General features: G+C 40.7%; 1 pseudogene; it reads left to right on the forward strand.

Annotated features, from left to right (window-relative positions):
* The first annotated feature begins 116 nt into the window (after nt 1–116).
* LOC134486216 (protein tyrosine phosphatase type IVA 1-like) lies at nt 117–11,198 on the forward strand (annotated as a pseudogene).
* Nucleotides 11,199–11,707: the final 509 nt, after the last annotated feature.

The following is an 11,707-nucleotide window of genomic DNA, read 5'->3' on the forward strand; positions in this document are numbered from 1 at the left end:
GGAGAAGCTCCCTCAAGTAAAGAACAGCAATAGAAGACAAGAACAACTGCCACCAGCCAGAAGAGGTGTCCAGTCTATCTGCCTGGGTAGCACCCTGAAGTCCAATAGTAAGAGTCATGGGTGAGGGTAAGGTTAAGTTGGCAGCTGCCCTGATGGTAGGGAGGAGCTTAGATACAATTCTTTATGTAACCCAAAGCTATTTGAGAATTTTGAACACAAGAGTTTCAATCCATATTCTTTTCAAAAGATTATTCTGATTGTAATGTGAGGAACAGCAAGCAAAATAATGACACCAGGGAGGGCACTAATCCAACAATCAATGGAAAATAACACTAGAAATTAAAACTTGCATCTGTGCGTGGTTTACAAGGAGATGAGATACAAAAAAAACCTTCCACTGATCACTTTTCTCATACTCTGAAGTATGAGAAAATTACATTTTTAAAATATCTATTAATATCCACACTAATGTTTCAGTTGACATTGGTTGTTTGTGATTCAAAATTCTGTTTAACTTACCCTATGATTTATTTTGGTCTTTATTTATGATGGTGTCTAATTATGCAGGCCGTAATCGGTCTGTATCTCACTATGTAGATCAGGCTGGCTTCAAACTACCAGAGAACCCCCTGTCCCTGCCTACCTAGTGCTGAGAGTAACCAAGCCCATACGATTTACAATCCCTTAAAATCTAATGAAAAGAAGAATCATAATAACATTCAGTGTCTGCTCACTCGTAGAAAGTAGGTACTACCTAAGGTCTCTTGTGATTAGTTTTCTTCTCATGGCATTCTCTCTAGCATATCTGGTCGTATTTAGTACATTGCTATAAGATCATTCAATGGGAAACACTTACCTAGTACCTGGAAATTCTTAGCCCTAGTAAATGCCTTTTTAAGGACTAATAGAAAATGATGTATTCAAACTATGAAGAAAAACTTTGGGAAGGTCATACAGCCAGATTCAAACCCATATCTAAAGCTCCTATCTTTCTACTTCAAAAGCCATGGAAGACTGTGTGTTTGACTTTATAGGTATATGTAGTCATTAGCCCTTATTAACACTGATTGGTTGTGGAGAAGAGGTTGCTTTCCTATATAGCTTATTAGTTGTCAATTGGGGTTAAGGGAATGGAGGTATATATTTGAACACATTATCTTTGAAAATTAGTATTTTTCTACCTGAGACAACATAGCAATTAACTCAAAGTGAATTCCAACTTTTAAAAAATGAACAGATTCTTATCATAAAAAGAAGTAAAGTTTTACAACAATGTACTCTAAGTTGTACATACTGACACAAACAAGACACAAATGAGAAAACAGAGAAATTCAGGAAAAATGTCCAATACCTAGGGTAATAAGTAAGCTGAGTGCACTCAGGTAGACTGAATTTCTGGATGGAGAGCTTCAGGTAAGTTTCCAAGTGTCCACACTGCAGCACTGGAAGGGAATAAAGGGTGTTCTAGCAGCATTTCCCAGGACAAAGCCCTGTCAGTATGAGAAAGAAGACTTAATGAATGGTAATTTTAGGTTACACCTCACACACACACAAAAAAGCAAAGTCCTAGACTGCATCACCTGTACTGATTTGTAAACAATGAAGGAACTTCCTACAGGATGCTCGGCTTTCCAAACCAGACACAAGAAGAATGCACTTCCAGACAGGTACAATTGCTGCTCACAGTCTCCCCAGACTGACTATTTTAACAGCACACACAAGTGTGAATAGAGTGTCTGTAGCATCACAGGGAATAGGTGCCCTGCATAGGAAAGGTAAGTAAGAAGGAAAAGGGAGTTTGTTAAACATTGCCTCCAGAAACTGACTCCAGGATGCTTAAGAGCAAGATGGAGGGAGAGGCGGTTATATTGGGGAGAGCATCGAGAGGAAGCTGGAGAACCTTGGTGTGGGCCCTGGGTGCTCCTGCCATGATCTGCAAAAGAGGGAGGAGTGGATGCACCACTAAGCTCAACTCAACACCATTCCTCAGCCTCCATCCTACCTGTGATCTGGCAAACTGGATGACCATTACAAACTATTACATTAGTCCTTATTGTTGGAACACTCAAACACGAAGCTAAACAACTCCTCTCCCAAAGTTCAACACTTCGTTCCCCCACCTTAGACATTTGAAAAGAGTTGGCAAACACAAGAAACAATCAGTACTTTTTTTAAAACTGACTTTGCAGGTCCACTGCGTCTGAGAAACCACCAGAACCTGAAGGGACCGACCAGATAAACAGTTCTCTGCACCCAAATCCCGTGGGAGGGAGAGCTAAATCTTCAGAGAAGTAGACACGCCTGGGAAACCAGAAGAGACTGCACTCTGCACACATTACTGATTCAGAGGAAAACACCAAATGTCATCTGGAACCCTGGTGCACGGAAGCTCCTGCAAAGGGCGGTGCAGATCTTCCGGGTTGCTACCGCCGCGGAGAGCTCATGAGCAACACCCCCACAACCAAACTTGAGCCTCGGGACCACAGGTAAGACCAACTTTTCTGCTGCAAGTGACCTGCCTGGTGAACTCAAGACACAGGCCCACAGGAACAGCTGAAGACCTGTAGATAGGAAAAACTACACGCCCAAAAGCAGAACACTCTGTCCCCATAACTGGCTGAAAGAAAACAGGAAAACAGGTCTACAGCACGCCTGAAACACAGGCTTATAGGACAGTCTAGCCACTGTCAGAAATAGCAGAACAAAGTAACACTAGAGATAATCTGATGGCAAGAGGCAAGCGCAGGAACCCAAGCAACAGAAACCAAGACTACATGGCATCATCGGAGCCCAATTCTCCCACCAAAGCAAACACGGAATATCCAAACACGCCAGAAAAGCAAGATCTAGTGTCAAAATCATATTTGATCATGATTCTGGAGGACTTCAAGAAAGACGTGAAGAACTCCCTTAGAGAACAAGTAGAAGCCTACAGAGAGGAATCGCAAAAATCCCTAAAAGAATTCCAGGAAAACATAAATAAACAAGTAGAAGCCCATAGAGAGGAGTCACAAAAATCCCTGAAAGAATTCCAGGAAAACACAATCAAACAGTTGAAGGAATTAAAAATGGAAATAGAAGCAATGAAGAAAGAACACATGGAAACAACTCTGGATATAGAAAACCAAAAGAAGAGACAAGGAGCTGTAGATACGAGCTTCAACAACAGAATACAAGAGATGGAAGAGAGAATCTCAGGAGCAGAAGATTCCATAGAAATCATCGACTCAACTGTCAAAGATAATGTACAGCGGAAAAAGACACTGGTCCAAAACATACAGGAAATCCAGGACTCAATAAAAAGATCAAACCTAAGGTTAATAGGTATAGAAGAGAGTGAAGACTCCCAGCTCAAAGGACCAGTAATTATCTTCAACAAAATCATAGAAGAAAACTTCCCTAACCTAAAGAAAGAGATACCAAAAAGCATACAAGAAGCCTACAGAACTCCAAATAGATTGGACCAGAAAAGAAACTCCTCCCGTCACATAATAGTCAAAACACCAAACGCACAAAATAAAGAAAGAATATTAAAAACAGTAAGGGGAAATGGTCAAGTAACATATAAAGGCAGACCTATCAGAATCACACCAGACTTTTTGCCAGAAACTATAAAAGCCAGAAGATCCTGGACAGATGTCATACAGACCCTAAGAGAACACAAATGCCAGCCCAGGTTACTGTATCCAGCAAAACTCTCAATTAACATTGATGGAGAAACCAAGATATTCCATGACAAAACCAAATTTACACAATATCTTTCGACAAATCCAGCACTACAAAGGCTAATAAATGGTAAAGCCCAACATAAGGAGGCAAGCTATACCCTAGAAGAAGCAAGAAACTAATCGTCTTGGCAACAAAACAAAGAGAATGAAAGCACACAAACATATCCTCATATCCAAATATGAATAGAAGAGGAAGCAATAATCACTATTCCTTAATATCTCTCAACATCAATGGCCTCAACTCCCCAATAAAAAGACATAGATTAACAAACTGGATACGCAATGAGGACCCTGCATTCTGCTGCCTACAGGAAACACACCTCAGAGACAAAGACAGACACTACCTCAGAGTGAAAGGCTGGAAAACAACTTTCCAAGCAAATGGTCGGAAGAAGCAGCTGGAGTAGCCATTCTAATATCAAATAAAATCAATTTTCAACTAAAAGTCATCAAAAAAGATAAGGAAGGACACTTCATATTCATCAAAGGAAAAATCCACCAAGATGAACTCTCAATCCTAAATATCTATGCCCCAAATACAAGGGCACCTACATACGAAAAAGAAACCTTACTAAAGCTCAAAACACACATTGTACCTCACATAGTAATAGTAGGAGATTTCAACACCCCACTCTCATCAATGGACAGATCATGGAAACAGAAATTAAACAGAGACGTAGACAGACTAAGAGAAGTCATGAGCCAAATGGACTTAACAGATATTTATAGTACATTCTATCCTAAAGCAAAAGGATATATCTTCTTCTCAGCTCCTCATGGTACTTTCTCCAAAATTGACCATATAATTGGTCAAAAAACGGGTACAGAAAGATAGAAATAATCCCATGCGTGCTATCAGACCACCATGACCTAAAGCTGGTCTTCAATAACAATAAGGGAAGAACGCCCACATGTACATGGAAGTTGAATAATGCTCTACTCAACAATAACCTGGTCAAGGAAGAAATAAAGAAAGAAATTAAAGACTTCTTAGAATTTAATGAAAATGAAGATACAACATACCCAAACTCATAGTGCTGAGTGCCTGTAGAAAGAAACAGGAAAGAGCATATGTCACCAAAAAGCTCTAGAACAAAAAGAAGCAAATACACCAAGGAGGAGTAGAAGGCAGGAAATAATCAAACTCAGAGCTGAAATCAACCAAGTAGAAACAAAAAGGACCATAGAAAGAATCAACAGAACCAAAAGTTGGTTCTTTGAGAAAATCAACAAGATACGTAAACCCTTAGCCAAACTAACGAGAGGACACAGAGTGTGTGTCCAAATTAACAAAATCAGAAATGAAAAGGGAGACATAACTACAGATTCAGAGGAAATTCAAAAAATCATCAGATCTTACTGTAAAAGCCTATATTCAACAAAACTTGAAAATCTGCAGGAAATGGACAATTTCCTAGACAGATACCAGGTACCGAAGTTAAATCAGGAACAGATAAACCAGTTAAACAACCCCATAACTCCTAAGGAAATAGAAGCAGTCATTAAAGGTCTCCCAACCAAAAAGAGCCCAGGTCCAGACGGGTTTAGTGCAGAATTCTATCAAACCTTCATAGAAGACCTCATACCAATACTATCCAAACTATTCCACAAAATTGAAACAGATGGAGCACTACCGAATTCCTTCTATGAAGCCACAATTACTCTTATACCTAAACCACACAAAGACCCAACAAAGAAAGAGAACTTCAGACCAATTTCCCTTATGAATATCGACGCAAAAATACTCAATAAAATTCTTGCAAACCCCAGTGGAAGGGGAAGCCCTGGGTCCTGCTGAGACTGAACCCCCAGTGAACTACACTGTTGGGGGGAGGGCGACAATGGGGGGAGGGTGGGGAGGGGAACACTGATAAGAAAGGGGAGGGGGAGGGGGGAGGGGGATGTTTGCCCGGAAACTGGGAAAGGGAATAACACTCGAAATGTATATAAGAAATACTCAAGTTAATAATAAAAAAAAAAAATTCTTGCAAACCGAATCCAAGAGCACATCAAAACAATCATCCACCATGATCAAGTAGGCTTCATCCCAGGCATGCAGGGATGGTTTAATATACGGAAAACCATCAACGTGATCCATTATATAAACAAACTGAAAGAACTAAACCACATGATCATTTCATTAGATGCTGAGAAAGCATTTGACAAAATTCAACAACCCTTCATGATAAAAGTCCTGGAAAGAATAGGAATTCAAGGCCCATACCTAAACATAGTAAAAGCCATATACAGCAAACCAGTTGCTAACATTAAATGGAGAGAAACTTGAAGCAATCCCACTAAAATCAGGGAGTAGACAAGGCTGCCCACTCTCTCCCTACTTATTCAATATAGTTCTTGAAGTTCTAGCCAGAACAATCAGACAACAAAAGGAGGTCAAGGGGATACAGACCAGAAAAGAAGAAGTCAAAATATCACTATTTGCAGATGATATGGTAGTATATTTAAGTGATCCCAAAAGTTCCACCAGAGAACTACTAAAGCTGATAAACAACTTCAGTAAAGTGTCTGGGTATAAAATTAACTCAAATAAATCAGTAGCCTTCCTCTACACAAAAGAGAAACAAGCCGAGAAAGAAATTAGGGAAACGACACCCTTCATAGTAGACCCAAATAATATAAAGTACCTCGGTGTGACTTTAACCAAGCAAGTAAAAGATCTGTACAATAAGAACTTCAAGACTCTGAAGAAAGAAATTGAAGAAGACATCAGAAGATGGAAAGATCTCCCATGCTCATGGATTGGTAGGATTAATATAGTAAAAATGGCCATTTTACCAAAAGCGATCTACAGATTCAATGCAATCCCCATCAAAATACCAATCCAATTCTTCAAAGAGTTAGACAGAACAATTTGCAAATTCATCTGGAATAACAAAAAACCCAGGATAGCTAAAGCTATCCTCAACAATAAAAGGACTTCAGGGGGAATCACTATCCCTGAACTCAAGCAGTATTACAGAGCAATAGTGATAAAAACTGCATGGTATTGGTACAGAGACAGACAGATAGACCAATGGAACAGAATTGAAGACCCAGAAATGAACCCACACACCTATGGGCACTTGATTTTTGACAAAGGAGCCAAAACCATCCAATGGAAAAAAGATAGCATTTTCAGCAAATGGTGCTGGTTCAACTGGAGGGCAACATGTAGAAGAATGCAGATCGATCCATGCGTATCACCCTGTACAAAGCTTAAGTCCAAGTGGATCAAGGACCTCCACATCAACCCAGATACACTCAAACTAATAGAAGAAAAACTAGGGAAGCATCTGGAACACATGGGCACTGGAAAAAATTTCCTGAACAAAACACCAATGGCTTATGCTCTAAGATCAAGAATCAACAAATGGGATCTCATAAAACTGCAAAGCTTCTGTAAGGCAAAGGACACTGTGGTTAGGACAAAACGGCAACCAACAGATTGGGAAACGATCTTTACCAATCCTACAACAGATAGAGGCCTTATATCCAAAATATACAAAGAACTCAAGAAGTTAGACCGAAGGGAGACAAATAACTCTATTAAAAAATGGGGTTCAGAGCTAAACAAAGAATTCACAGCTGAGGAATGCCGAATGGCTGAGAAACACCTAAAGAAATGTTCAACATCTTTAGTCATAAGGGAAATGCAAATCAAAACAACCCTGAGATTTCACCTCACACCAGTGAGAATGGCTAAGATCAAAAACTCAGGTGACAGCAAATGCTGGAGAGGATGTGGAGAAAGAGGAACACTCCTCCATTGTTGGTGGGGTTCCAGACTGGTACAACCATTCTGGAAATCAGTCTGGAGGTTCCTCAGAAAATTGGACATTGAATTGTCTGAGGATCCAGCTATACCTCTCTTGGGCATATACCCCAAAGATGCCCCAACATATAAAAAAGACACGTACTCCACTATGTTCATAGCAGCCTTATTTATAATAGCCAGAAGCTGGAAAGAACCCAGATGCCCTTCAACAGAGGAATGGATACAGAAAATGTGGTACATCTACACAATGGAATATTACTCAGCTATCAAAAACAATGACTTTATGAAATTCGTAGGCAAATGGTTGGAACTGGAAAATATTATCCGGAGTGAGGTAACCCAATCACAGAAGAACACACATGGTGTGCACTCATTGATAAGTGGCTATTAGCCCAAATGCTTGAATTACCCTAGACGCCTAGAACAAATGAAACTCAAGACTGATGATCAAAATGTGAATGCTTCACTCCTTCTTTAAAAGGGGAACAAGAATACCCTTGGCAGGGAATAGAGAGGCAAAGATTAAAACAGAGACTGAAGGAACACCCATTCAGCGCCTGCCCCTCATGTGGCCCATACATATACAGCCATCCAATTAGACAAGATGGATGAAGCAAAAAAGTGCAGGCCGACAGGAGCCGGATGTAGATCTCTCCTGAGAAACACAGCCAGAATACAGCAAATACATAGGCGAATGCCAGCAGCAAACCACTGAACTGAGAACGGGACCCCTGTTGAAGGAATCAGAGAAAGAACTTGAAGAGCTTGAAGGAGCTCGAGACCCCTTATGAACAACTATGCCAAGCAACCAGAGCTTCCAGGGACTAAGCCATTACCTAAAGACTATACATGGACTGACCCTGGACTCTGACCTCATAGGTAGCAATGAATATTCTAGTAAGATCACCAGTGGAAGGGGAAGCCCTTGGTCCTGCTAAGACTGAACCCCCAGTGAACCTGATTGTTGGGGGGAGGGCGGCAATGAGGGGAGGATGAGGAGGGGAACACCCATAAAGAAGGGGAGGGGGAGGGATTAGGGGGATGTTTGCCCGGAAACCGGGAAAGGGAATAACACTCAAAATGTAAATAAGAAATACTCAAGTTGGCCTTATATCCAAAATATACAAAGAACTCAAGAAGTTAGACCGAAGGGAGACAAATAACCCTATTAAAAAATGGGGTTCAGAGCTAAACAAAGAATTCACAGCTGAGGAATGCCAAATGGCTCAGAAACACCTAAAGAAATGTTCAACATCTTTAGTCATAAGGGAAATGCAAATCAAAACAACCCTGAGATTTCACCTCACACCAGTGAGAATGGCTAAGATCAAAAACTCAGGTGACAGCAGATGCTGGAGAGGATGTGGAGAAAGAGGAACACTCCTCCATTGTTGGTGGGGTTCCAGACTGGTACAACCATTCTGGAAATCAGTCTGGAGGTTCCTCAGAAAATTGGACATTGAACTGCCTGAGGATCCAGCTATACCTCTCTTGGGCATATACCCAAAAGATGCCCCAACATATAAAAAAAGACACGTGCCCCACTATGTTCATCGCAGCCTTATTTATAATAGCCAGAAGCTGGAAAGAACCCAGATGCCCTTCAACAGAGGAATGGATACAGAAATGTGGTACATCTACACAATGGAATATTACTCAGCTATCAAAAACAATGACTTTATGAAATTCGTAGGCAAATGGTTGGAACTGGAAAATATCATCCTGAGTGAGCTAACCCAATCACAGAAAGACATACATGGTATGCACTCATTGATAAGTGGCTATTAGCCCAAATGCTTGAATTACCCTAGACGCCTAGAACAAATGAAACTCAAGACGGATGATCAAAATGTGAATGCTTCACTCCTTCTTTAAAAGGGGAACAAGAATACCCTTGGCAGGGAATAGAGAGGCAAAGATTAAAACAGAGACTGAAGGAACACCCATTCAGAGCCTGCCCCTCATGTGGCCCATACATATACAGCCATCCAATTAGACAAGATGGATGAAGCAAAAAAGTGCAGGCCGACAGGAGCCGGATGTAGATCTCTCCTGAGAAACACAGCCAGAATACAGCAAATACATAGGCGAATGCCAGCAGCAAACCACTGAACTGAGAACGGGACCCCTGTTGAAGGAATCAGAGAAAGAACTCGAAGAGCTTGAAGGAGCTCGAGACCCCTTATGAACAACTATGCCAAGCAACCAGAGCTTCCAGGGACTAAGTCATTACCTAAAGACTATACATGGACTGACCCTGGACTCTGACCTCATAGGTAGCAATGAATATCCTAGTAAGAGCACCAGTGGAAGGGGAAGCCCTGGGTCCTGCTAAGACTGAACCCCCAGTGAACTAGACTGTTGGGGGGAGGGTGGCAATGGGGGAAGGGTGGGGAGGGGAACACCCATAAGGAATGGGAGGAGGGAGGGGGATGTTTGCCCGGAAACCGGGAAAGGGAATAACACTCGAAATGTATATAAGAAATACTCAAGTTAATACAAAAAACTAAAAATAAAAATAAATAGTTTAAATAAAATTAAATGATTTTGAAAAAAAAAGAGGGCTGGAGATATGGCTCAGCGGTTGAGAGCACTGACTGCTCTTCCAGAGGTCCTGAGTTCAAATCCCAGCAACCACATGGTGGCTCACAACCATCTGTAATGGAATCCGATGCCCTCTTCTGGTGTGTCTGAAGACAGCTACAGTGTACTTATATATAATAAATAAATAAATCTTTAAAAAAAAAAGAAATACTCAAGTTAATAAAAAAAAAACTGACTTTGCAAACCTGTGCTTTCCCCCCAGAAAGACAGATATTCAAATAAAATCGCCCTCTCTCCCCCTCTTGCTCGCTCTCCTTTATAAATTCAACTTCAGCATTCCATTCCTACCCCTAGAAAGTTGCATGTTTCTCTGGACACACATTTGAAAAGATGAAAAGAGAGGTAGAGCTTAATTTCAGGAGCTACAGACAGAGCTCCTAGGCTAGCTATACCCCCAGCAGGCCCTGTCCTGAAATGCCACAGTGGGGGGAAAAAAAAACTGAAGTTTGGGGGAATGTGTTTTTTTTTTAAGTTCTCTTTGTGCAGCAGTTATTTTCACTAAGACAAATGACAAAACCTTATTTGTGAGATGGAAAAGTACACATGTTACAACACAGTTCACAAAATCATTTTAACCCAATATTTAGTCATAGAATGCATTCTGTCTACCACTCACTATACCACGTCTTTTGTGCCAATGGACAATTACTTTGATTTCCTGTTCTCTCTCTTTCTCTCTCTCTCTCTCTCTCTCTCTCTCTCTCTCTCTCTCTCTCTCTCTCTCTCTCTCTCTGGTTTTGGTTTTTGTTTGGAATCATTTTTTATTCAATTTTTTTAATTCTTTCATATCCCTATTCCATGTTTCTTTAAAAAACTACATTCATATGGCTTGAGTGAAATGCCTTGCTCCTGTAGAAGTCACAAACAAGAACATGAGATTTCTTCTTACACACAATCCAACCAGTGCGACCTTAAACAACTGTATAGAGGAAGTTAAGAGTTATGCAGTTACCCCAATAGGAAGAGTATGTGAAGCAACTTACAACACTGCTCTTGTGCAGAAAGAAGGCATTCTGGAGAAGTTCCGTCCTAAAATGTGGCTCTGCTTTAAGGATTCCAATGGTCATAGAAACAATGGTTGTACTCAATAAATCTGGGGTGCCTGATGCCATTGCCAAGGAAGTGGAACTTCAGATGGGAGCTGATTTGTCACATGTAATTACCCAGTGTGTCAGCTTATCAAGTAAGTCTACTGAAGCTCCATGGCAATATTGAAAAAGAGTTTTACCAGGCCACAAACTCAACAGAATTTCAACCTCTATATTTGGGCTATGATCAACATGTTTGGATACTTAGCAAAAGATTTTTGCTGGTCAGCATTTAAAATGTGCTCGTTATTTGAACCAATTGAGTAATGTCATTTAATGTGCTCCTGTGCCAGAATATTATTAGTCTATAAGGAATTTAGAAGGATTAGGTGCCAAAATACCCAGCACAATACTTGTATATTTTTAGCGTCATAACAGAACAAAAACTCCAAGAACTAAGAACTCTGTAGACGTTCCATGGCGTATTCCTTCAGTCATCTCAAACACCGTGGGCTTCTCTTGCTCTCTGCCTGCTCACTCTATGCTTACATCTCCCACACTTACACCAGAAT

This window comes from Rattus norvegicus, chromosome 3, assembly GCF_021556685.1.
Source record: "Rattus norvegicus strain SHRSP/BbbUtx chromosome 3, alternate assembly SHRSP_T2T, whole genome shotgun sequence".
NCBI classification, from domain to species: domain Eukaryota; kingdom Metazoa; phylum Chordata; class Mammalia; order Rodentia; family Muridae; genus Rattus; species Rattus norvegicus.